General features: G+C 40.9%; 1 long non-coding RNA gene across 2 annotated transcripts; it reads left to right on the top strand.

Annotated features, from left to right (window-relative positions):
- On the top strand, positions 1 to 24,342 carry LOC124628254 (uncharacterized). Of its 2 annotated transcripts, XR_008396576.1 has the most exons (4): positions 1 to 492; positions 3,797 to 3,836; positions 11,519 to 11,600; positions 20,650 to 24,342. It is a non-coding gene; the product is annotated as an uncharacterized LOC124628254 (long non-coding RNA). The 2 variants fall into 2 exon arrangements; XR_008396575.1 differs by lacking the exons at positions 1 to 492; positions 3,797 to 3,836 and adding an exon at positions 10,719 to 11,384 and having other exon boundaries at positions 20,650 to 24,341.
- The last annotated feature ends 1,960 nt before the right edge of the window (positions 24,343 to 26,302 follow it).

The following is a 26,302-nucleotide window of genomic DNA, read 5'->3' as shown; positions in this document are numbered from 1 at the left end:
TTATTATTATTATTGGCTGTCATTGTGTTTGTGATATTTCAGGTCAGCATGCTTGTGTAGTCAGAATATCGGGGATTTCTCAGAAATTAACGCAGCGTTTACATCATTGCGCACAATCAATTTTCTAGACTTTCTCGAAAATGGTGTGTGTGTGCGCGCGCGCGCGCTCTGAGTCCCCGAGCCTGGAGAAGGGCCGGCCCCGGCTGAGGGGGATTTCTGCAGCGCTTTAGCCTGTGTGGCTAGTAGTGAAGTAAGCGGGGGCCGTGTGTGAACAGGCAGATACACACAGCAAGAGAGAGAAAGAGAGCGAGAGAGAGAGCGAGAGAGAGAGAGCGAGAGAGAGAGACGCAGATAAAGAGAGAGCCAAAGAAGAAAAAGAGACTGAAAAGGAGAGAGAGAGAGAGAGAGAGAGAGCGCTCTGTTTCCCACAGTGAGCCTGTAATTGCACGAGGTGGCCGCCGCAAATGGAAGCGGCAAATGAGTGACAAGCGGGTGAGTGAGTGACAGAGCCATTAACATTAAGTGTGTCTGCTGCTAAATCGCTTTGTGTTTCCGCTGAACGCTCTCCTTTTCTTTCTCTCTGTATTGTTTTCCACATCTCTGCACGGTTTAATCCGGGCTCGCGCGTGTTCTGAGAGTCTTTATGCTGTGGTGAGCGGCGGCGGAAGCGCGCGGGGAGGCTAAACTGAAGGTAGGAGCTCCGGGGGGGTCGGCGGTGATGAATTTGACAGTTTCTCCGAAACATCCTCGTAATTTAGATGTTTTTTTTTTGTTTGTTTTTTTTAATCCAGCGCCGCAGAGGCACCATACGATCAAACACGCGGCGGTGTCGCAAAATGATTATCCCCTCATTAGACGTCATGAATACAGGCTAGTTTGCGCGTGCGGCTGCTGGTGAACATGTGCGCCGTTTCTGTGCCACTTCTGCTGGAAACGACGCACTAACAGAGACGAAGCGGATTGTGTGTGTGTGTGTGTGTGTGTGTGTGTGTGTGCGCGTGTGCGTGTGTGTGTGTGTGGTCTCTGCGTGCACTGACAAATATCATTTCAGTCGAGGGCTGGGAAAGAAAAGTGCATCGAAGAAAACTTTTGCTGTAGCTGGCCTCAGTGCTCTCTCTCTCTCTCTCTCTCGCTCGCTCGCTCGCTCACACACACACACACACACACACACACACTGGTAGCGGCTCTCGGCTGTTGCAGCGCAGAAACGCTGTGCTCCGTGAGTGCGGCAGGAGGAGGAGGAGGAGGAGGAGAAGGGAGAAAGGCTGCTATGTGAACCGAAGAGATTCTTGTGTGTGTTTTGGAATGCGATTGCCCCGGGGGAGACCTCGTGACAAAAAATGAGTTGGAGAATAAAATAGAGGGGTGAGTTTAGAGAGAGGGAAAAAAACAGGGGGCGCGTTTCCCCTTCCTCTGTTTCCTCCCTACACACACACAAACACACACGCACACACACACACACACACACACACACACACACACACACACACACACACTGGAGTAAATGAATGCAGTCTTCCGATCTTCGAGATTAATGAATGAAAATATTTGCTAGAAAATACCTTTAACACCAAAGAAAACATTTAATAATAATAATAATAATAATAATAATAGTAATAATAACAACAATAATAATTATTATAATTATAATAATAATTATTATTAATAATTTTGTTGTTGTTGTTGTTGTTGTTGAAATATTAAAAATTAAGTATATATACACTCTTATTTTAACTTGTAAAGGATATACCACAGCAGTATTTTATTTCTTTTAATTGCATGTCTGAATGAATATCATATGTACCGTCATGGATCTTTCTAAAGCGACATACCTGTTTTACTTTTCCCTTTTAGTTTAAATAGTTTCCATCAGGGGGCACACATGAGACATGTTATCTCAGTGGGCAAGGAGAAAGACTGTCGTGACACTTTTATTCCATCTGAAGAACCCTAATCTCTTAAAGTCCTGGCTTATTGTGTAGTTGTTGAACATATTATTCAGTAACCATTAGGACTATAATTTTTCAGCAATTGCAGTGAATTTAATAGACAAGCTATGTAGTGTGAGAGTTAGGAAGAATTTAGATCTACCAGTGTGGGAGTTTACAGGGTTAATTTGCTTGTGCCCAAACAACCTTTATCTTCTTTTTCTACTGTCACTTTTGTTGTAATCAGCTACTGCACTGCCAAAATTTTTTGGCTGCCGTACTGAAACATGTTTTTTAAAGATTCTTTAAAGATCCATATACAACAGGCTCTCTATAGTACATGATATAAAACATGTTTTATTTATTTTTGTTTGATCAAAATGAATTATTTGTCTTTTTAATGTTTCAGTCGCATTCATGATAATATTATACATTATGAATGTACTGCTCACCATCATGTAGAACAGTTTAGGATTTAGCATGTCGGGAAATTTAAATGCCTTAAAATGTTCAGGTTAGCTAAACTAAAATATGTTTATTCATACTATAAAATACATTCATATAATGAATATCTATCTCTAAAGTGAAATTATTTTTTTTGTAAGAACTTTAAATGCTACATGTATATAAGAATTATTAAGCTGGCAGTACTCACTGTGTTTCACCTGTTGTTCTGCTTTACTTCATTTACATCTCTTTTTTTTTACTTTTTTATTTTAAGCAAGGTTCATTTAAGCTGACAAATTTATGGGGCAGCGGTGGCTCAATCTTTTTCTTCTTCTTCTTCTTCTTCTTCTTCTTCAAATTACTGTTCTCACCAAAACGTAGCAAACTATGTTTATGTGAGTAAACAAACCGTGCAAAATGAAATGAAACTTCACTTTCATAGTGATTGCTTTTAATAATGACAAATGCAAAATATATGACCTTGTGAAGCTTGTCACATAATTTAAATAGCACACATCAAAAATATTTTCTGATTTGCAAAGAGCCATGCAAATTGCCACGGTTCTGTAATTGCCTTAGCCAAAGAACCCTTTTTGTTAAGAGTGTACCGTTTCAGCAAAATTTTCAACTCCTGCCTCGCAGTTAACAAAAAGCAAGTTCGTTATGAAACAATTGCTAATCCAATATCTGATTGCACTGCAATTACAAAGTCTATGAGCGCTGTCAGACATGTCACATTTCCCCTGAGAGAGTGGCTAATGGATCCAGTGCCTCAATTGATGTAATGATAAGAATACCAGTGATTTATAATATAGAATATCTCACTTAAGTACCTCACTCCTGCTTTCACACCAGAAAGCCTCTCTATTATGGAACAAGGTCTAAAATTGCTGCATTTTCATGTTCAATTATGTTCAGAAAGGTCCTGGACTAAAATCACAATGGAGGTTGTTTTACAGCCTTATTCTGTGCATGAATTTGAATTTTAATTCAGGTACACTGTATCTGGGGTTTTTTTTTTTCATATAAAGGATGTAATTATGATATACTTGTAATTCAGCTGAAAATAAATGTATTGCAGTTATGGTAGTGATTTGAGATTTTTCTTTTTTCTTTTTTTTATTGAATTGCTCATCCTCAGAGACCATGTGAGCTCCTGAAGAAGAATAGCTGTTAGTAATCGCCCACACGCACAAATGTGAAATATTTTAATGAGCAATCTGTCTCATTTTGAAAATTATCAAGCCAATCCATTTCGACAATATTATTCCTCATAGTCATGTCACTTAGAGAATTCAGTCACTTAGAGTTTTTGCAAATTGCTCTATAATAAATTACCATCTAACACTGCATTAGGGTTCTAGAGACATAATAAATTTGTAATACATCACTAATTGCAGTTCCTTTCTTGCCTCTTTTAGGTGCTGTCATGTCATGGTGAATGTGGATCACCAGGCACTGGTAAGATTAATACAAGTAATGCAACCATGTTAAAAGTAGAAAAGTAGGTTGCTTGATATTGAATGCAGAAATGAGTTAAGTGGATATGGTTATAGTTAAAGAAAGGGCCATTGTCTTTTACTGTCATGTCCAGTGTGGCACAGATTTATTGGTGTGTGTGTGTGGGTGTGTGTGTGTGTGTGTGTGTGTGTGTGTGTGTACTAAGAGAGAGAAATATAGAGACAGACTGTCTCACTTTCATTAACTGTCCAGGAGTTCCAGTGCCTCTGTCATAAAATAGTTCAGGGACTGAGATAAGGTCAAGAAATTTAAGATGATTCCAGATTGTTTCCCAAAAGGCACACACACACACACACACACACACACACACACACACACACACACACACACACAGCAAAAACAAAAAGTGTTATCCCACACATTATCCCATGTGTCCATTTTGTTTTTTATTTTCTCCTTCAGTGACATCATAAATGTAGGCTCAGGCTCAGCTTGTGGGTAGAAACTGTACATGTACTGGCAGTGGAAGAGAGAGACAGACGCGTCCTGAGTTTAAGGCCTACAGGCTCTGAGCCCGGTGTTTTCACACCCACATTTGGGTGTGTGTGTGGGTGGATAAGTGGGCAGAAAGCCTGTGACTCATCCTCCTTCAGTCCTACACAGGGCAGCTCCTCGCCACCCATCATCTCTGAGCCTCTGCTTCCACCTCCTCTGCTTTCCACCCATTTAGTTTCCTTCCTTCTTCTCTCCTCTTTATTTACTCCTCTCTTTATATCTCTCTTCTGACTTCCTCTCCTGTCCTCTCATCTTCAGTCTTCTCCTCTCATCTCATCCCCATTCCCATAATCCATTTCCTTCTCTCCCCCTCTCCTTTCCTTGTTCATCCTCCTTCCTTGTCATCTTCTCCTCTCTTCTAATCTTCTGTAGACCTTTTTCTGTCTCCCTCTTGCTCCTTTCCACTCCTCATCCTTCTTCTTTCTTCTGTATTCTTCTCTATCCTCCTCTCCTGCTTATCTTTGTTCTCTTCTCCTTTCCTTTCTTTGATCTCACCATATCCACTGTGCTCATCCTATGACTAGTATCTGTTTGTGTTGATTCAGAGAGCAGCATTAGACATGTTAGGGGAATTGCCATGAGTCAGGCATCACATAATTTAATTCTTTATTTCAGTTACTTGGCAACACATTTGTCTTTCAGCAGAAGACTTTTGTTGCCTTAATATGATTATGCAGTTCATATCTTCGTTTTGTTCTGAACTTTCAGTCTTTATTGAATATATCACAAATTATAGCTCAGAGTAAGTTGTGCTTTTGGGGAGAAACCACTTTGGAAGTACCAGGAAAACAACATGTATAATTGGATAATGTCTGTAAAGGAAAATTCATTGAAAATCCATGAGAGGGTGCTCACATGTGTGAAGAAGCCATTGTGTCTTGTCAGACGCAACACTGATAGAGACACTGACCAGAACACGCAGGTCTGGCTTTCACACTCTATCACATGTGAGGGCAAAAACAGACAATGCAGTAGCACAGGAAGACTGCTGGGGATATGAGCTAGGCGCCTCTCTTAAATTAGTGACATAGGGACAGAGGCTAAGAGTGGGACAGATGACCCCTGACATGTTTGTTCTGGAGCAAATGAACTCCAGTCATCTTAAGCTCTGTAAGCAGCTAGAAAGAAGTACCCTATTCCCTATTCTTTACTTTGTCGTCCTTACTTGTTTTCACTCTTGCCCACTGCCCTCTCCCTCTCTTGGGTTTCACTATCTGATCCAAGTTATCACAGTCTTTTGTCTTACCTTGCTTTTCTTTTTCTAGTCTGCTCTCTTGCTTTTCTCTCTGTTCGTCTCTCCCTTCCTCTGTCACCTTTTATGTTGTTCAGAATGGCCTTGGACTTGCTAGCCAAGCCAAACAGAGTAATCTCTCTCCCTTGGTGATTACGCCACTTTGGCTTGGTGGGAATGAATCGAAGGGAGCTTTATCGGCATTGTATAACATCAGCACTTTCTCCCCGGCCCAGCAGCTAAGATAATTGAAGGTGGTTCTTCAGGAAGTGCCTGAAAGAGTCCCCTTGTCTAGGCTGGGTAGGGTGGGAGCACGCCAGCTGGGGGCTGGGCTCTGAGAGCAGGAAACCCTGCTCAGCATGCTGAGGGAGAATGGAATGTTTATAAAGAGCACGCTTGGAACTTCCAGGATGAGGGTGTGAACTGCTGCCGTTCTTGCTCCCTCTTTCTAATCGCCGGCTCAGCTGAGGTGGAGGACAGGGAAGCTGTGACTCGGCCGTGTCACTCTGGCACCATGTTAGCTGATGCTGCAGCGGGGACAACCCACTTCCAGGATGTAAGTGTGTAGAGAGTGCCGGGGTCAGTAAGAATCAAGGCGGGGGTCCTGCATCCTGATTTCAACAGGACAGCCAGAGGCGGCAGGCTGGGAGACGGCAGCCTGGGCGTGTTTGTGTGTGTATGTGGGTGAGAATGAGTGAGTGCGTGTGAGGAGTGGGGAGTGCGTGGGAAGCAGAGAAGGAGGGGAAAAAAACGTGGGTGTTGAGGGGGCGAGTGAAAGCAGGATGCTAGCAAGTGAGTGCAGCTTAGGGAGAGGGGGCGAGATAGAGTGAGAGCAAGCAGCAATCTCAGCTGCTTTTCATCTGACACCTTTTAAAGGGCCAACCAAGGGGTGGAGGAGCAGACGGGCAGGCTCCATTAAATGCTCTCACACTCTTTCCCACCCACCATCCAACTCCTACCCAAAACCCAGCCATCGCTGGTGACAAGGGACAGTAAAGAGGGGCCATAACTCCCTGCATATTACTAGATTGATTTACCACTGAAGGATTATAGGCTTTCAGAACAACATACATGCTAATTGCCTGTTATTATTCAGGATGGTGGTTATTTAATATCAGAGAAGCCTGAGAGATGAATCATCTCATATGGTCTGTTGTATTTGGGTGTGATTGGACTATGCTTTGTTTTAATCTAATCTGTAGTCTAATTTCTTCAGCAATGTTCAGATTTCACATATAAATTGATCATTTAAAATAAGACTGTATATATTCAGTATTAATAGCCAGCACTGCTGGAACTGAGAGAAACAGTATCCATGTGAGCCCTAATGCATACGATAATCACCACAGCTATAAATCAGTAATGATAACAGAGTTTTAATAGAGTGCCAATTTCCACAGTGGGAGTGTTTTACATTCTCCTAGCTGGGTCACACTTTTCTCCATTTGCTTGGCAAATTGCTCATTGTCAGCTCTTTCAAACACATGGTTGGCATGGCTACCAGGCATCTCTGTGGCAGGTCTTGTGCCTTTAAAAGACGGGCCTGTGGGTGTGTGTGCATGTGTGTGAAGTGGAATGTAATACACACATGCCATATCAGTGGCTGATAAGGCTTGTGAAGTCATGCCTCACCAGCATGACCATGACGTTGTAGTTGTGTCGCTGTTACCTTCTGACCACCAGTTCTGCAGCCACCTAATATAGCCATGCAGTGCCAGGGGTGAGCCAAGCAGGCCAGCTCGATTAGGAGTGATGGGGGAGTGCCTCATAGTCCTGACATCGCTAACCAGCTGACTGCCCAGATTCCTACATTGCTCAGTCTGGCCAAGCCAAGTCATGTGTGGAAGTGTACTCTTTCTGAACGCACGGTCAATATGCCAGGCACTTTTCCTCTGCGTTTGATGTGGTGACCTGCTTTTGGAACTGGCTGCTACACTATGTAAAGGGCTTGGGTTAGGATTTCTCTGTACAATCAAAGAATATGACTGCTGGGGTGCTGATCAATGATTATTACTCATTATTACTCATAGAGTTTTGTGTGCTGACACAAAATTGAGTGTTTGAGCTTATGTGTAATTGTTTCGTTTCAATTTTGTAGTGATTTTGGATTTAGTGGAAGGGATTTTTAAGGAAGGGTTCCAAATATTACCAATGCAATAATATTATCTACAGTTCTGAGCACAAAAATATATTACCTTAATTAAACAGTAAACGTTTACATATTATATTATATTATATTATATTATATCTAATAAAATAGATAAGTAATTCATTTTTATCAGGTCTTGGTGAGGGTGAGAGGTCAGGCAGAGGGGTCTCAGGCTCTCTTTGATCTCTACCTTTATAGAGCCATTGGCAACCATGGCTTACACCTTCTACAACAAAAGAATGCCAGGAATTCATCTGAATTCCTGTGAGAGCTTATTATCTTCATTATTTGCTTAAAGATAGCAGCATTCCTGTCTTTCAGTGTGGTATAAATATTACCCTACCCAGATTAAAGCTATAATCAGGATGTCCCTAAAGCTAAACAGAATTTAAATTGACCTGTTTTACCCTGTTTCATTCAGATGATTCATTCAAAATATGTAGGTATTAATACGTTGGTTTTACATTTACAGAAAATGAACACAACAATGTAAAATGTTACAGAACCTAATGATTTGTAATGATTGGTAAACTAATGATCAGTTTTAAAATTCACATTATAACTAACTGAGGATATAACCAAGAAGCTAATTTTAATCTTAATAATTTTAATTTTAATATTTTTTAAACAATGTATCTGCATTGATAATAAAGAATACAAAATTATATCTGAATTAAATAAAAGTAAATTCACAAAGGCAAGTAAACAGAAATTATTGTCTTCAAACAAAAGTATATTAAAAATTTCCCATTCAATATATTCAATTCAATATACAAAAGTATATTAAAAAGGTCCTGTTATTTATATATATATTTACATATATATAAATTTATATATATATATATATATATATATATATATATATATATATATATATATATATATATATATATATATATTTCTAGCCTCAAATAGAAAAGTCCTGTAATTCTAAAATTATTCACTTACACATTATGAATTCCCTCCTGAAAGAGAAGAATGTTTGTAATAGTCCATTAAGTCACTGATCTCACAGGCCACAATGCAACATGTGTATGTTAGTAGAAGTCATTATCTAATATCTAAGGTAGTTTAGATAATTCTGAAAGTGGGAGCAATGTGTTTCTTCCTCTGGAAGTAATTCATCCCTTAAATGAAACAAGTAGGAAGCACATGATTTTAATAACAATAAGTGCTCCAGCACGCTCTGTACTTACATTTCAAAGCTCCTGAGTCACTAAACTTCAGCCCACTGACAAGAAAATGAGCATGTGACACGTTACGATGTGTGATTCATCGCCACCTCCTCTCCTCTATTTCAATACAAGCTGTCTGTGCTGCGGTGAGCTCGGTTGGACCATCCAGACTGACACAGCGGGACATAACAAACACACACACATGCACACAGTACACACAGTCACACCGTCTGCCATGCACAGACTGCCAGGGAGAAATGGGCAGTGAAGAGAAAGATCTATACCCATAGTATGTAAGCTCATCTTGATCAGTAAAATATTAGTATTATTAACTCAATAAATGTAATACATAATATGGATATATAAATATGTATCTATCTATCTATCTATCTATCCAGATTATTTTATATATATATACATACATATATAAAAAGGGGGTTCATGATGTTTTTCATTTTCAATATTTACATTTCTAATTTTATTGTTGAAAGGAGAGATATAACAACAGTTACTGAAATAATTTTTCATATATTTTATTGGGTTAATTAAATGTCAAATTAAATTGCACAAATCCTCATGAATTAAAATCTTAGATGAAAATAATACCCACAGTAGCGCTCTAAAAATCATTACTAAGATGTGTGGATATGTGCGGATAAGTTATCCCCTCTCTTGCGTAACTAACCGTCCTGAAAGATTGACGGTGGATGAGGAATTGGTGAAGCAAATCAGCGTGTGTTAGGAATTGTTAGAGCGTATGAGTTGCACCAATGCTGGTTAGTGGGCTGGTATTTGTGTACTTTAAATTGGGACTGAACTGCATTATTTTGCCCAGGAGTTGGGGGGGGGGGGGGGGGGGGGGGTTCAGAGCTTGTGTGATCTGAGCCTGGCCTAGCCGGCAGTGCGTGGGGATGACTCAGTCACTTTCCTGGTGACTAACAACACAAATATGGGAGTTTAAAAGTAGTTTCAGTGCCGCTGTGACTCCACACGGCCGCTGAGAGAGTGACAAGCAGGTGGATTGGTAATTAATTCCCTTTCTCTCATGCTCTTTCCTGACTTAATCCAGGTGAAAGGTGAGCTTGTGAAAGAAAATGGTATTGAGCCATTTGAGTACAATATAGGGTTTCCCAGAATCCATGTGAAATTCAGTACTTTCTTCTGGATGCAGAGGTGGAGATGAAGCCAGGAGAAAGGGCTGGAGATTAAAGGGAATGAGCTAGATTATAACACTACTGAGAAAAGCATTACCTGTCCAAAAAGCAAACTTGCTCTGTGGCCTCGCCTTTATTGAATTTCCATAAACCATAAAGATCCTGTTGGTATGGAGTTGCTTCATTTTTATTAAAGATTACAAATTAGATTTGGATGTAGGTTGGGGAAAAATCTTTTTCTATATATATTTTGTCATGAATCTTTATTAATAATGTATTATTGATAATACTATTACCAGTGGTTTACTGAAGCATGTTTCTGTAACTTGCCATATACATTTGCTAATAGGTTCACTTTGGTATCACTCACTGAATAATGACAAATCTGCTTGTTTCCTTTTTTTTTCCAAGGATAATATAACAGATGTTAAGTTTTATGGAAATACTGTGATGTCTGTGGAGCACTAACACACTGCAAGAGGTTATTTCTTCAGCTGCACATTGTCATAGACAGCATGTGACACTCTGGGGGCTCCCTTTGAGAAAGCAGGGCTGAAGTTCATAAAGCCTCATTAGGTTCAATATTGGTTCAACCTCATTAGGTTGAATATGCTGGAAGTGAATAAAGAGTGCCAAACATTTGCCTTATGTAGAGACACTGATCATTTTACAAACATGCAAGCAGGGGAGTTTCCTGCTGTTGAGGATCCGCGACATAGCCTAGGCATTCTCAGCCGGCCTTCCTTGCTTTTCTCCCCTCCTCCCACTATACTCATTTTTTTTCTGAATGGGTGTCCTCTGTCTAACCTCTCAATTCAGAATGTTGAAACAGGACACTGTGCTGAACAGTGATAGGTTGCCAGAGAAATGCTCAGCCCCTCAAAGCCAGCTATAGGACCTCTGGGAGTCAGTCTGCAGTGTATAACTGCTTGACGAGAGAGAGAGAAAGAGAGAGAGAGAGAGAAGGAGGGCCATTCTAGAGGAAGGGAGGGAGCAACTCGGAGCGAGAGAGCGAGGGAGGGAGAGGATTTTAAATCCGATGACAGTGATAACAGTGATAGTCAGCTCAGGCTCGAGTGGCGGAAGGGTCTCAGCTGAATCAGGAAGCCACCTCTGGTTTGACATATACAGCTTTTATCACCAATGTTGCTGTCACTTTAAGACTGTTACTGATTAGCCGCCGAAGACTGACTGGACAGAGAAAAAAGGACAGACCAAAAAAGAGAGACAGAAAGGAAGAGAGAAGGAGAGAGTTTCAAGCTGGGAATCACATGGAGAACACCAGTAATATGCTTGAGCTGACCGGGGAGCTCTGTTTTATTTTCCAGCAGTAATTCCGGCGCATTGACATGCTATGAATCTGATCTCTTTTTCTCTCTGTGTTTCTTTCTGCCTCTCTGTGATTGTGGGTTCTGAAGAGGCTGAACAGGGAGAAGACTGAGACTCAGCACATGCAAGCAACATTCAGCCATCAGGAAATACTCCTTTCACCCAGACTGAGTAAGTGAACAAGGGGGGGTGGGTGTTAGGGGGGGAGACAGAAAGCTCTGTCTACTAATGGATATCATATGGCGCATGTTAAAATTGAGAAATTGTTTGCAGATTTGTGATAACTAGTCTTGAGAAAAGTTAGAATTATAAAAAATAAAATAAAAATTGTGCTTTATGTTAATGTATATTAATTATATGTGTGCATGTGTTTTTGGTTTGTTAGTGCTTATGTGGCTACATGTGCTTTGTGTGGCTAGGACTGCCATTTATTAAGTGTTCTTGCTTTCTCAACGTGTCACATGAGGAACCTTATTGGGGGGGATAGCTCTTGTGGTAAATGAAACTGATTTTTGAGCTGCCATAGGAGACAGGTCTGGATTTTTTGTGGTATGACAGCTTAGGCTGTCTTTTTGCTTTTGTATGGAATAAATTTAGCTGCTCCCTGCACAGGCTAATCTTTTTTTTTTTTTTTTTAAATTAGAGGGGAATTCCCCTTGGTGGCAATCATGAGATACCCCCCCCCCAGTAAGTTGTGGCTGCTTCTAGTGAATTCTGAATGAGGAACTATGTACACACTGTCCTATACAGCACAGTGCTGTTTCTTATGAATGAATGGGCTAGAGAAAGTCCAGCGCTGATTGGTCAGTTGCTTTTGGCTAATCAGATGACAAGCTCTCTGATTAGCCCATGAGTGGTCGGTCAGTGGGTGGAGTTACCGGTCTTCAGACTTACAGTGCCTTCTGCCTTTTACTGACCAGCTGTTAGGGTGACGCTGGACCGAAATCTATTGGACAAAAGCTATTGGTGTGTATGTATGTGTGTGTGTAGTCACTGGACACACACAGCATGCAAGTAAGCAGGCATGCTGGATTTGGCCTCTTGCCCAGCTGTTGTTCATCATAATACAGAGTAAAGTCATAAAGTTGACCTTTATAAAGTAAGCATTAACTGCCAATAATGTTTTGTCTCAGGAAATTATTTAATTGCTGCCAAAGCACAGAGTCCAGGGACATCAGAACATCTGATTTGGTTAAATTATATTGCAGCTCTTAGTTTTAAATTAAGGAAATGCAGTTGCTAGAAATATTAATAGTAATATATTGCTCTTTTAAATTCAAGAGGTCTAAATGATAAAGAAATGTTATATAGACAAATTATATCTCAGTTTTGGGGGGGGGGGGGGGGGGTTGGGAAAGAGATAGAAAATACTTATTGCATAATTAATTTTTAAGCCATCACTTTGTGAAAAATTTTGTATAAGTTCAGTTAGTAGATACACCGCTAACTAAAGTGTACCATTGCCACCAAGCTGTAGTGACGGAACTCAGACTCAGACCAGCCTATAAAGGTGCAAAGGCCACTAAACTGCTGCCACACTAACCTAATTATTTTCCTTCCGGAAACTAGCTCACACAATAGCCTCCCTAAAATTAGACCTCAAGGCTAGCGGCCACCATTGGAGGCTCCGAGCGGAAGTGGAAGACTGAGAGAGTGGGTGTGGGGAGGGTGTGTGCGGGTTTCTGTTGGACTGGTGCTTTGTCCCTCTAGAAAGGAATGTGGCGGTCACACATTGACCTCTGTGCGTGCAACATGCTTTCATGGGAAGGTGCAGCTCCCTGGCCCCCTCCCGCCATCGGCCTCACGTACCGTCACACACCCTCTGTGCTTTAGTACCATATAATACTAACCACTCCCAAACCCCTCTATCTATCTGTGCCAAGATCTATTCACATTTTCACCGTAAATGATGCCTGCTCAGGATGTTAACTCTGTGGACTGCCATATGGAAAAGAAGGCATGTTTGTGTGTGGAAGTCACAATATATTTCTCTCACTTTAAGAATTAGATCAGACTCAAAACACTGCTTTGCTTGTCTCTAATAACAACTCCAAAGCAGATATTGGTATGGTATTATAATTTATATTCAGATAGTATTCTTATTTAATTATTAACAAGATCTTGGATTAATGTGGTATAATCAAACTACTCATATTTACTTCAAATAGTACTTAAAGAGTGTAATGTGTTATAAGCAGCATTAAATATGTATATGTTAATTTGGGCGTCACCATTTTTGAGCTCACATTTGCAGGAGTTTCGTCGCTACTAGTGAATCATCATGGTTTGGATTTTTTTTTGTAAGGGAGAGAATAAAGTACTTATTTTTCACTTGCTCTGTCAGACGTTACACCTACTCTCACTGAGGTAGGAGTGGCTGGTGGAAAGGTGCTGGGCATACACTGGCACGTAACACCCAGGTGGAGAGTGTAAGGTAACACATACGTGTACCAAGGGGTGTGTACCATTATAATGATGTCACTAAGTAGGTTATTGTGCCATGACTACCATACGTGTCCCACAGGCCAAGCTTGTATATCTTGAGTGATTCCAGAAGAACTCCAAGATCAGATTATCCTTTTGCTGGGCTTACACTAGTCTGTTTACACAACAACTGAAGTCTCAGTTGTTAAGACCAGCATCCTGTAAGAGACGTGGATTCCTTACCCACTTTATCTTCTTACCTCACTGATGTTGGTAATGACAGTTGAGATATGATAGCAGATGTGGTTGTGTGACTGTGAGGGTGTGTGCATGACGTACGAACTCAGGTAATGGCAGGGCATGCACTTGCACACACCCTTCTTTGTGCGTGTCACCATGCCCATATTTGGCCAGTGTTTCCTCTCCTGGGCAACACACAGGCAGTGCATTGAACTGCAGTAAACCTAGAGTAGTCAGAAAGTGACTCCACAAGTGGACACACCTCATGGAACAGGAGAATCATTGGAGATGGGAAAACCATCACCAGCCATTCCCAGTTAAAAAATGCTATACCTTTGTAGGACAGCATATTGGTTATAGCACAATGTGTGGAGGTTTAACATATGTTAATTTTTAACCTAATTCAATGTTAAGCAAACCCTACAAATATCACAAAAACCTTTTTATACATAGTTTGCTCCTGTATAGTAAAAAAAAATCAACTGTTTTTGTTTAATGTTAAGGAAGAAGACACTGGTGAGCTTAGCAATAGCAAATGAAGATGAACACTTACCTTAGTTATGGAATGGAGAAAAAAATATCTGATATGATTGAACATGTATGGCTGCCAGCTGAACTGACACAGGAGAGGGCAGTAGTGGCAGACCAAAGAAAACATGTCTTTATTCACGATGTGTCTGCATAGCATTATTGATGATAAATTCATCAGAATTATATAGAAACCTTTCAAGTGCTCAGATCCCAACCAAATCCCTCAATGCTTCAATGTCTATCGGCATACTCAACTAAAACATACTACTAAAGCAACAGGGACAATGATTGGAACATTCCTGACATGAACCACACTGAAAATGCACCTTATTTATCAAAGACAAAGGTAAAACTCAACCACCACCCTTTTTTACGCAGTGGCAAAAACCACTCGTTCAATGATCCGTTCATTCTAAACTGAACCTACTCTGCTCTGATTGGTCAGATGTCCCAGTCTGTTGTGATTGGTCTACCTTACAGCACGTGTCAGAAAGGGAACACCCACTACAATATCCGAGTTTACCATATCCACAATAATGTGTGCACTGCTCTAACCTGCCAATTATTGATGCTCCTGTTGGAGACAATTGGTGCACTGGCAGGCCAAACTCTTTACTGCCTCCATGATGTGCACAGCAAGGTGGAAGGGATTCAGTCATCAGAAGCAGGGTCAGTGTGCTCCTAAACAGAGTGGGTATTATGGCTATTTTAAGGAGCGTTGTGCTGCTCTAATGGAACGGAATTTATCGGTCTTCATTTAGATGTAATGCTATACACTTGAGCATGGTTCAAGAGCACGACCGGACCTTGGGCAACTCAGAGAGTTATTTATACTGAAGAACATAAATCCTTTGCACTTCAGTCCAGTGTATGTGTGTATGTGTTCTTCCAGTGTGCTGAAAAGAAGCATTGCCTCAACAGTACTGTGGTAATGAAGTTGACTGTGGCTGTGAATGTCAGCCTGAATGGTAGAGGATGTGTATTTACAGTATGCATGTGTGTATGCCTCTATGGCTCACATGTCACTTTGCTCCACATTGCGGTGAAAGATTTCTTTTTACCTTGAACTTGGTCTACCCACAGACTTTTTACCCTAAGTCCTGCATTAAAGAGCCATAAAGCAAATGAACTTCCCAGTCCTCCTGTCAGCCTGCTTTCTCCAGTGGCAAGGATTTCTTGTATTCCATGACCTCTGAAGGTAAAAGGAGACTGTGTGTCTTGCCTGGCCTCTTGGAGGTTATCAACATTTTTGAAACTGGTCAGAACCAGTTATGCTTACCTTCCCAGTTTTGAGCAATCAGCTAATGGAATTATATGATAAAAGTCAGTAGCACCCCTACACTCTGTGTGGAGCAAGTAAGTAGAAGTTGAGTGAAATGAATCCCTTCCCGGCTTCTGATGAGGTCCAGACCACGGATCCCAGACCTAACCCTTCATCAGGCTTTATGCAGCTGAAGGCTCTTCCTCAAATTAAATTAGACTTTAAAAACAACCCATCAGCCTCTGGAATGTAAGGGGACCACCTCATGAAGGTAATACATCTGTGTTTTGACCCATGAAGTTCCCCAATTCTCTACCCGCTTTCATGAGATAACTCTGGGAATATAGCCATGTTCTAGGCATCAAGAGTGTATCTTCAGAGGAAGTCACAACAGTAACTGACATTTTCAGCCTTCTTTCAACATGACGACAGGAAAATGGCAAAAGACAGAGGGTCTTCAGAAGAAAAAAAAATCGATTTTAATCAGGGTGTGAGCACTGGCTGGAAGAGATATAGGAGTTTAGAGGTTTCTGTTATGGTGTCATAAGTAAAAATGGGTCTGGATTGGTTGTGATTGTGTCGGTGGGGCTGCTGATAAGAGTGTGAAGGAAATATCACTTTGGACAGTGTTCACCTCTCTTCAGCTAATATGAGCAGTACTGAGCATGGGGTTTGACAGGCTGTGGGTTGTGTTTGTGCATTTATTTATGGAGTTTGCTGACATTGATTCTCACATTGTCATTTAGAGCAAAAAAGGGACCATAGGCAGAGTATCAGGTTCTCTTTTGTTTTGTTTTGTTTATGGTACACAAATATACATAACATAATGGGGAATTACTTGTTGTTTGACGCCATTTGCCGTTATGTCAGGCAAATTAGATGTTAAGCAAATATTATTAGATACCATCATTTTTCCATGAATTTGTTTATTTACTTGTCTACCTGATGACATCTCCTGGCTTTATGGAGCTCACTGATTGGAAATTGCCTAATGTGAGTTGCATAAGGTAGAACTGTAATTTAAATGCAATTGTATTGCAAATAACAAAAGTTGCACAAAAGTTGCATCATGTAACCCCAGCTTTGCACCCAAACAGGAACACATTCACACAAACCCCTACACTCACACTTTCTCCTTCCCCCTCTCTGTGCTGCCCCACCTCCTCTGGTGGGTGAGGGCAATGATTCAGTTCCTGTTCAGTGGCAGACCACGTTGACAGAACTCTGGTCAGGGGCTTGGCTGTTGCTCCTCTCAGAATGTGGATGTGGTCAGGCCCAGTCATCTCTCAGGCATCTTGGAGGAAACCCACATCAACTGAAACACGCTGGGTCTCCAGGAATAACCTTGCCAGCAAGACTACCCCCCCCCCCCCACCCCCCAACTCTAAACCGTACCCTCCCATTTTTAGCCCTAGAGCCATGATAGTAAAAATAGTGAGGAGCAGTACCCAGAAAGCAAGCTGTGGATCTGCCAAATATCTACTCCACCATCAACAGATCCACTGCCAGCAAAGTAGCCATTACAGTCAGTAGAATTAATAGTAGTCCATAAGTAGATCTTCCCAAATAGTGCCTAGTATGTATTTATAAGGACTGGAAACATTAACAGTTTAGGTTTCAGTAGTAAAAATGCAAATGAAAATTTGCTAAAATGTTGAATAACATTGGTCTTTGTTTTTATACATATAATAGCATGCATCTACGTATCCTGGTGTCTTCAGCCATGTTGAAATTGAGCACTATCAAGTCTCAAGTCTTCCACAAGGGCTCCTTCTTCTAGAAATCTAGCTTATTGTTTGTTTCTCTTTGTCCAGTGGATCCTGAAGTTGGGATGAGGTGTTGCGAGGGAAATGCTTAGCAGTCTGCAAGATTAGAGGCTCTTGGTATTATAAACTCACCACTTTACTTCTTTGTAATAAAGAAGAAGCTCTCAGAGCACTAATCATTTGGAGTTAAAATGTCGCGTGTTCTCTGGCACAGAGAGAGCCTCACTCTGGAAGATTGGTGGATTAGCTTGAGCATCATCTACTCAACATGAGGGCTGGCTTGCTTCACGATTTCCCAGATGGTCATTTTCTCATTGTTTCTCAGTACTGGTTATAAGGCGTTGAAAGGACACCAACTTTTATAAATATGTACCAGTAGTATTGATATTGTTTTCAGAAATTGAGTTGTAAAAATAGACTAAACATCTATGTTCTTTTCTTTCTCACAGGTTCAGAGAGTTCACATTACAGTTTCATTTTATATGTGATAATGCCATCTTCTAGCTCTTAGCTAAGAACAGTGAAACAGATTTTCATTATTATGTTATTATTTTTTTTATTCTATTGTTGCAAATTGCTAGACCTTTTGTGGAAATGACATGCTTGAATCTAGATCAGAGTCCAAATGTTGCTGTCCACTTAGTGGAAATAAAAGCAAGCGCTGTAAAATGTCATAAAATAACAAATTCTAAAATAAATAATTTTAGGTTAGTTATAAGCACTAAATGTTAAAATACACCACAAGTCTTTGAAGCAATTTGGGCACTACTGATTTGCTGAGTTTTATTCAATAACCACCTACTGTACAAGCTAGGAAAGCACTTTAAAATCGATTATATAGGATAGATCTCTGAAGCCCCTTAGCTCTTTCTTTCTCTCTGAATTGTCTAAACCCCCTCTGAGCTGATCACTAGACCTGGAAGGTTATGAATGGAATGTTCACAAATTCTCCTGATGGCTACAGGTCATTACTGAGACTGTGGCTCACGCCAGGGCATACAGCAGAGTAGCAGCCGGAAGCAAATACCTCCCTAGGGAACATCAGGCTATGTTATCCCCCATCCCCCCTACCACCCGCACGCATGCATGCACACTCACACACACACACACACACACACACACGCGTGGGAGAGAACCGTCTGTAACTTTGTAACTTGTATTTTTAAAGTAATTTATTTAATGTATGTCATAATAGGTGTGTGCCATGAAACGGCACACACCTATTATGAGTTTGGTATGGTATATATAGTATTGCGAGTCTTACCATGAAGTGAATTTCCACACAGCATACACAGAACCAAAGATTTCAAAACTGGTCTGGTGAGTTTTCCTAAAAATCTGCTATAGTGCAATGAGATCAGTTGTATATGTTGAATTAGTAATGGGCTACGAAGTATCTGGAAATTGGTGTATTGGGATTTCATAGTAATATTGCTATATATTTGTCAGTCAGGAAAGTGCTGTGGGATATTAACTGTTATTTTGTAAGTTATATATGACACATCTTGAAAAGGAGCCAAAAAATAACTAGTCAGACTGAGTATTGTCAATATCAATTAGTATATTTGCCAGCGATATGCTTTGATAGTAAGTACTCAGTACTAAAATAGGCCATCAGTCAATATAAACTTCCTGCAGCTCAGTAAAATCCCACTTAGTGTTTTTCTGATAATTATGGCTCAACCATTGTTCCATTTAGTGATCTGTATTGTACAGTGACGTTGTGGTGGACAATGTCTTAAAATGCCACACAGCTTTGTCAGCACAACTAAAAAATCAAACCACAAACACACATTCCACTCAGTCAACATATCGCAATTTTTACATCAGCATTTCCGAAGTAACAAGTCTGAATTTCCAATTTTCTGTGCACACAAAACGACAAGTTCACTCTCGCATGACAGTGGGAACCTCATTATTGAATACCCAGCCTTATAGCTATATTCTAGCAACTTTATATTGTATCTTCTACTGATTGTGCCTTTACCATGCAGGATAATGTCACGCTCAGAATCTACCAGCATCAGTCTCAGCGCCTGATCAGGCGGGCACTGACAGTTAGCAGGGACATTGCGCTGGAATTTAGACAGGGTCACAAGGGTGGGAACAGTTTCCACAACAGAGAAAAATTTGAGTCAAATGACCATCAGCTGGTCCAAGAATCAATATGGTCACAAGGACTCAGGTATGTTTAGCTGGAGCCACTACTGAGGATGTGAAATGTCTTTGCTCTCGCTGCCTTCATTACTCACTTGTGTTCAGGGGTTTGTCTTGAACTGTTATGTATATAATTTTTTGCATATTTCACTTTTGCTGCACATAACAAAATTAAGAAGCGGTCTCAAATGATTGTGCAGTGATATTGATCAGCATCTGGTCAATTGGTTTTTAAAGCAGATTTTGGAACAGATTTCAGTAGTCAGTCAGACTTATCTGTTTCTTCCCATCCAGGGTGTATTCCTACCAGTGTTCCTGGGATCCACCACTACCTTGAATAGGATATAGTGGCTACTGAAGATTAATTAATTAACATACTGAAAGTACAAGGAAAAGTATGTAGTTAGATAAACAAAGGACAAGTGGATAGGTCTATGTCCACTTTAGGGACCTGGGAGTTAAAGGGGTCAAACATTGGGTTCAGTGTTTGGAATCATAGCCTCCACTTACTTCCACTCACTCATTCACTATAATAGCAAAAACATTGTTGAAACAAAATGCTCTGTCTAACTGGTTCACAGAAGCCTTTCGTGTGCAGCAGAACCACAGTTTATGTTTGTATACCTTTCTGACTGCAGGCTAATGGGGATGAATGAGAGCTATTTGCAAGCCTTAACAGTGTGCTTAGAAAATGCCCATCAGGAAATTATCCACCACCTACTGTTGTCCCCCTGTGCATGTTTGCATAAAGAAAGAATGGCTCTGTTCACAATTTCTAACCACCAACCCCTCTCTCTCTCTCTCTCTCTCTCTCTCTCTCTCTCTCTCTCTCTTCTTTCAGTGAGCAAGGATGCCAAGGCACTGAAGCTGACTCTGTTTTACAACGAGGGCTGTTTCTGTGCCATACTGGTTTGCTCATGAGCTGCTCAGTAGTCAGTGTAGATCCTGTGTTGCAATCAGCAGCTACATCTGGCTACTGGGTCTCTGATGGCATTCTGTGCTTCCTGTTGGCACATTCCATTCAGATTATGCGGTATGTGGACTCCATCCTGTCATTCACAAAATAGCACCCTCTGTATTAGAAGGGCTGAAGACTTTCCCTGCTCTTGTTATTTAATTTAGCTGTCCATAAGGGTTTCAGAATTTGACCTCTTCACACATCTCCATTAGTTTATTGTGTTTTTGGCTTATTGTTTCTCTAAATAATTTGACACGCACTCTGCATGCAGTGGTGTTGTTGAAGCAACTAGAAATTATTTCAGACTTCTGTTTTGACATGGTGGTATTGTCCGATGAATGGATCCAGCCATTGTCTCTCGACTGACTGTTGAAGATGCAGTTTGAGTGATTTGATGACAAAGGAGAAGGCAAGATGTCACATTCTTTGTGTGATTAGGCTGTCATAGTGGCTGGGTTTGTGTGAATGCCTTCAGTTGCTGACGGCTGAGAAATAATGAATGTGAATCTTTTGCACATGCAGAAGCCCATCACTTTGCGAGGGCGAATGATGAATTCTTTTGTGTTGTCCCGAACCTGGCATACAATGTAGAATTCTGTGTGGTACAATCTACAGCTACATTGTCTGCTGGGTTTCAGGCTGGCCATAAATGCTCATCAGTTCATTATATGAATAGGTAAGTAACCAACTGTTATTAAATGTTTAAAGTAAATGTTGAGAACACAATAAAAAAAAAGTAATAAAACATGCAGTGGAGTGTTTCTCATTATTTCTTGGAGGACCCTCTACAGGAAAGAGAATTCTATTTGAACACACAATGTTTCAGTGATGAAATTTGTAGGGCAGCACACTCCTGACAGACTGTCACAATTTTGCTAAGGACAAAAATAGAATCCTGCATATGACAACAGTGTGCTCTATCCTTATCACCATTATTAAACTGGAAGGTCCTTTTCCCAGAACACACACTGAGGCCCTGTCTCAGTCTCTCTCGTTCTCTCTCACACACAAACTGAATGAAATAAAAATAAGTGACTTTAGAAAAAAAAACAGCATTAATCTAAAAGGTGACACAAAACAATAATTTGCCCTTCATTTCCACCTCACCAGGAGGCAGAGGTATTGTCTAAATAATATCAAGGCTTACAGTCAAACACAGACTAATGAAGAATCCCTGTATCTGTAGAGAACTTCATCTATCAGAGACAGTCACAGTATTGACGCAATACTTACTACGAGCGCAGATCTGCCCATCTTTCAATGCAATTATATCTGGATATAACTTATTTTACACACTATACCTCTATCTTTTGATTGAAATGTAATTTGTTTGTTGTATTACTAAGCAATACTGTGCCTATTAAGGCAACAAATCAACACAAATAAAAAATGGACACCATGCTGCTCATGCTTCCCATTAGAGCCTAAATGAACACTGTTAATTTAGCAAAAACAATATGGTTCCCAGTGGTACCTCCACATTTGCAAGTCTGCACCGTATGTCATTCATTCTTTTGTGCCTGGATATGGCCTATGCCAAGCAGGCGCCCAGGACAGCAGGGCATGCGCTAATGATCAGGCCCAGGTGTTTCCAATGATGCCGCTTCCCCTCACCGTACTGTTTGGACAGCAGGAATGTAGAGGCAGTGCAGGTGGTCAAGGGGGCCGTATGTTCTCCATACAGGGCTCACGACTAGCCCAGCCAGTGAAAACTGGAACCACTTCAATAAAAAAGAAAAAAGGAAAAAGGAAAAAAGAAGGGCACAGTCAGGTCTGATCCATGGCTGGGCTGTTTCCCCTCACTGTTGCCTCACCCATGAGGCACACATGATTATAAGGATATGGGATTATTAATTCTAACTAAATTCAATATGCTTCTAGAAACTGGTGTCGGTAACAGTATTTTTCTATTTATATTTATCCATAAATATTATAACTGTCTAATGGCTGTTATTTTCACTAAATAGGACCATTGTAGTTGTAATTTAAAACTGATGCTGTAACTTACAAAATACTTTTGACCACAAGTTTAGCTTCGCCGTCCACTGAAAACAAGGATTTCCAAAGGGAGAGGCTGTACAGCGAAAGTATTTCAGTAATGTAAACTTCTGAATGCCATGTAATGGGACTAAATTGCTCCTTTGATAACTTGTGAGGCAAGTGCTCTGAGATGACATCAGCGGGTGTCCTCCAGGGCACACTGGGACATGGGTGGAATGCTAATTGACGCACTGCCAGGGTCTCCGTGAGGCGACGGCCGGGACTGATAATGAGGCTCAGAGCCAAGGCCTGGATTTTATCCTCAGCCCCTCCTTAGACCCAGCATTACACATTTTAGGCCAAAGGTGAAGGTGGAGAGTACTGGGCAGATCTCCAGCTCATTTACATCACTGATATCATGTGCACAGGATACAGTTTGCCTGAGGCAAGTAGTGTTACTGCTCCTATTATGCACAGACATATACACATCCAATCAATACCACCAACATTTCCAAGAGGACATCCACTGGAACCATCAATATAAAACATACACAGACAAATACACACCTCACAAGCTAATACCCAGATATTTCACAAAACAAAAAAAGTCATGGAGAAATATTAATCACAGGCAACCCTGACCTTTTCTGAGTGATTGCGTGAATGTGCAGTAAAACGTTATGCAAAGTTTGGCATATGAAAATTACAGGCTCAAAGTTTATTGTTTATATGAAACCAAAATGTGTGGCCAAGGAGAGATGCAGTCAGAAATGTTTACATCAGGCAGTTCCATTTAAATTTTACATGGAACACAAGAATACTAGGAATAAAATGAATAAGGAATAACATAAGAGGAATAAAATTCCCTCCCTAATGAGCACTTGCTTGTGTGTTGTATTTTCCTTCAGTACCTGAGTGACTCAAAGTCAAGCACAGAACTGATATAAACCCCAGTGCCAGGGGCAGATTACAAACTGACAAATAAAGTTTCTATATCTCAATTGCCCAGAGTCAAGTCCATCTGCTCCACTGGGTGCCATGGAGATTGGGCTGCACCAGTATGGCGAAGAGAGAATCAGTCTGGCTGGAGAGACATTTGGTGTGAAAAATACCTCCCTCCAACTGTTCCACAAGATGAGCCAATCACAGTTATAGGCAGAATTTACCCATTTCTGTTTAAAATGTTTTGTCTATAATTAAGGCAGCAGTCCCACTGAAGATTCTGAATTTCATATAAGGCTGATTTACAGCTAAGCATTTAAAAAAAAAAAAGGTTGTAAACAGGTTAGATACTTCAGTTCACACACTCTTACATAAGCTTCACCAAACCTTCAATAGGTGAGTGCACGTCTCAGGAAAGTATCAATTATACATGAAAAACACAGTCTTAATGATATAAGATCAAGCGGAAATCATCTATAAAGCTGTACTAGCACAGACAAACCGACATGATCATGCCTGTTATATCCAGTTACCAAACCCTGCCATGAGTCATACTACATGGCTATAGGCTTTGGTGAGACAATTTGGTACCTCTGGCAGCCCCTTGCGTGGGTGGGAGCACATTCTCAAAATATTACTCAGTTCTCAATCTACCTGTGGGGCCTCAACAGGTGATACACCCGGTAAACAAACTGCAAGTCTTGTCCTGCTGTAGAATTGATGGTATTATCCTGTAGGCATCACTGGCTACCTCCCACTGAGTGTGCAACACAATAGGCATGGGTTTGTCTCTTCACAACAGTGGGCTGGAGAATATCAGTGATGGTGTATTACAGAGGTTGGTGTGCGGGACTGTTTTTTGATCCCACTCCTCTCTGCTGCTGAAGGAATTCTTCCAATATCACGCACTCGTGCAGACCCTCTTGGCCAGTTTTGCCCGCTTCCAGAATTATTTTTATTTGTACACACCCACAATACTAACTATTTGATTGATTGAGCCCAGACCTCAACCCACTGAACACCTTCAGAATTAATTCAAAAGCCGACTGCACCTCAGGCCTCCTCGCATGACATCAGTGCCTGACCTCACGAACTCTCCTGTAGCTCAATAAGCAAATCCGCACAGACAAGTTCCAATATATAGTGGAAAGCCTTCCCAGAAGAGTAGAGGTAATTATTACAGCAAAGGTGGACTGAATCTGGAATGGGATGTTCAGAAATCATATGAGTATGATGGTCGGATGTCCACAAACCTTTGGCCATATACTATATTTCTGTTTACTGTGTAACAAACATGGTATTTGGTCAGTTCTTTTTAAAAAATATTTAATTGTTTGTCACACGGACTCCCAGGTTTACCACAGTTAAACTGGTATTCAGTTATATTATTCATAGATTGCACTTAAGATTACTTGTCATTCATTTCTCTCTCTCCAGACCAGAGAACGAGGAAGAACATCAGCTCTGAGCAGACACACACATAGTGCTTTCTCAGAGTAGACACACACACTCACACACACACACACACAAACACGGCGGATGCTCCATGCTTCCTCTTTCCCTCCCTTCCTTTCTAGTCTCTCAATGTCGTGAATCAAGGTGTAAGCTTTCCCATATTGCATCCTGCCAATGGCATGAAAGGAGGGAAACAGACTAACATGGATAATATGACAGCTCATCATTCATAACAATGACATAACAATAACAACATTAGAAGCAGACAATGGTCTTGTTGCTGCCTATAGTTGACTTCACATCCCTACCTCCTGAATGGAAATTTCCACTGGCACTACTCAGTGACACTACAGAATAGGGGCACTGGAGGATTTTATGACCACAAATTACTAATCCTCCACAGATTGTACTGAGTATTTGGGTCAAAGTTTAAAGTTAATCAGGTCTTTAAATTGTGATGTATTGTAATGTCATATTATGCCATCATTGTCTTGCCATGGGTCTGACTGCAGTGTATCATTTTATAGGTTTTTATTATGTTCAGTACATGTGACAAGGCAGAAGTGTCTCAGACATGACTACATACATTGTGGGAGGACAGAAAATGAATAAGTGTGGCTAGACTCATGTAAACAGAGTTTTAGGGATAATTCAGGCAATTATTTAGTAGTGAGGAAATGGCTGGACAGTCCCTGAAACTAATAATAGTGGGTTATAAGCTATTCCATTTTACGAATATTACTAGGATCTTGTAACTAAGGTGTGTCTTCTATCCAATCATCACAATACTGTCCGAATCTTAGAGTGGAATCATGAAGTAATGTATTAGTGATACACATATGAATCTTCACATTGATCTCTACACCCACATAATATTACATAAAGTTTAGTGATTCCACACAAGCCAGATGGCACAGCCTCACACCAGAGGGCTGAGAGGGAGACGGTGAGTGTGAGGCTAACGGCCTGGCAGCCAACGGAGCACTGCGCCCTGCTTGGCAGTAGGTCTGAACGCTTGTCTCGTGCCAGCACTCTCTCTGATGCCCATGGGTGCCCAAGCCCTGGCCAGGCAGCTGACACAGCTAAGTGCCGCCAAAGTCCTGACGAAGCGGAACAGCTCGACTGTCAGGGAGCATCTGACCCTGGCCATGTGCCATGT

The sequence above is a fragment of the Ictalurus punctatus genome, chromosome 6 (assembly GCF_001660625.3).
Source record: "Ictalurus punctatus breed USDA103 chromosome 6, Coco_2.0, whole genome shotgun sequence".
In the NCBI taxonomy this organism is placed as follows: domain Eukaryota; kingdom Metazoa; phylum Chordata; class Actinopteri; order Siluriformes; family Ictaluridae; genus Ictalurus; species Ictalurus punctatus.
This window is presented reverse-complemented; position numbering and strand designations above follow the sequence as displayed.